This window comes from Dermacentor andersoni, chromosome 10 (genome assembly GCF_023375885.2).
Source record: "Dermacentor andersoni chromosome 10, qqDerAnde1_hic_scaffold, whole genome shotgun sequence".
Classification (NCBI taxonomy): Eukaryota; Metazoa; Arthropoda; class Arachnida; order Ixodida; family Ixodidae; genus Dermacentor; species Dermacentor andersoni.
This window is the reverse complement of record NC_092823.1, coordinates 97404483-97405860: the sequence shown is the minus strand read 5'-3', so window position 1 is coordinate 97405860 and position 1378 is coordinate 97404483. Positions and strand designations below refer to the sequence as shown.

The following is a 1378-nucleotide window of genomic DNA, read 5'->3' as shown; positions in this document are numbered from 1 at the left end:
GCATTTACGTCACCCCCACTGCTCTCTGCGCATGCAGCGTTGCTATAGCGACGGCGGCGCCAGGTCAGTGGCGGGTGGGAGGAGGGCCGTGACACCGTCTGTTTCGCGCGCCGTCGGCCTAACCTAATTTAACGTGGCACACCGTCGATGCGTACTAAATAAAATAATAGAGAATTTTAGCGTGTCCGCTATTCCAGCAAACGGGGCCGGTTTGGCTGGATTACCGGATGGTCGGGGGCGTAAACGTGAGCGGCCGGAGCGCTGCAACCGCCTGGTGGCGTAGAGCTCAACCAGGCAAACACATAAAATTGCAGTAACCCACAATATCCTGCTTCGCTGCTGGTGCAAATTTTCGGCAGCGGCGTAATTGCGTTCACAATTACGCCACTGTCGAAAACTTACAGCCCAGCTGAGAAGACTATAGTAATTTGCTCTGTGTTCAGGTGGTTGAGCTTTGCACCACCAGCTGGCGCCACCAATCTGACCGCTCACGTTTACGCCCCCGCTCATCCGGCAAACCGACCGCACTTGCCGCAATTACGGGACGCACTGAAATTGTCTAATACCGTAGACCGTCCTTCCAAAAACACGGAAGGACTCTGCTAATACTAATAAACAAAAGAAATGGGCGCAAAAAAAAACTCTTCCGACACCGGGAATCGAACCCGGGCCTCCTGGGTGAGAGCCAGGTATCCTAGCCACTAGACCATGCCGGAGACATGTGCTGCGGTTTCGTAAACCCTAAAATACAATAATGACGCCTCATAAGAAGCCAACAAATGACGCCTTATAATACAACGCGGAACATGCGCAAAGAGCAGTGGGGGTTAGATCAAGTGCAAAAAACCTCTCCCACGTGCCTGTAGTCTTTCTTGCACACACACGCGCACACATGTATATATAGCTCCGCTACGGTGCATCAACGCCAGTCACCATATTTGTGGTTGATCTGCAGCAGAGGACAATGTGTTCTGCCCGGTGTTGCTGTGCAAGCAAAAGATGAAACGGCAACAGAGACAGCGCACTAATGAAGAAAGAACAATGACAGGACAAGGGGCTACTTGGAACTGTTTATTGAGAGAATAAGCAAGCATGTAAAGCAAGGCTTCTTGATACAAGAAACATGTTTCAAAGCCAAGATACTGTGGCGCGTCAACTGTTGGAGGCCAATCAGATTAAGAGGGGACGCCTGTATCAGCACCACGTCTCCGAATATCCACAGAAATAAACGCATGTTTTAACATAGGTTTTAGATTTTGGTTAATCTTGTAATTCCCTTCCTATACATGATACATCTGTTCTCGCGCGTGCGCATTCAGATGTTCCGTGCTCCCTCTTTTTCTTCCCCCTCTCCCCATGCATGGCTATATATTCAGCC

At 50.1% G+C, this 1378-nt stretch overlaps 1 non-coding gene across 1 annotated transcript; it reads right to left on the bottom strand.

Moving 5' to 3' along the window:
• Positions 1-644: 644 nt before the first annotated feature.
• Positions 645-716, bottom strand: TRNAE-CUC (transfer RNA glutamic acid (anticodon CUC)). Its single transcript has one exon. It is a non-coding gene; the product is annotated as a tRNA-Glu (tRNA).
• Between the last annotated feature and the right edge of the window lie 662 nt (positions 717-1378).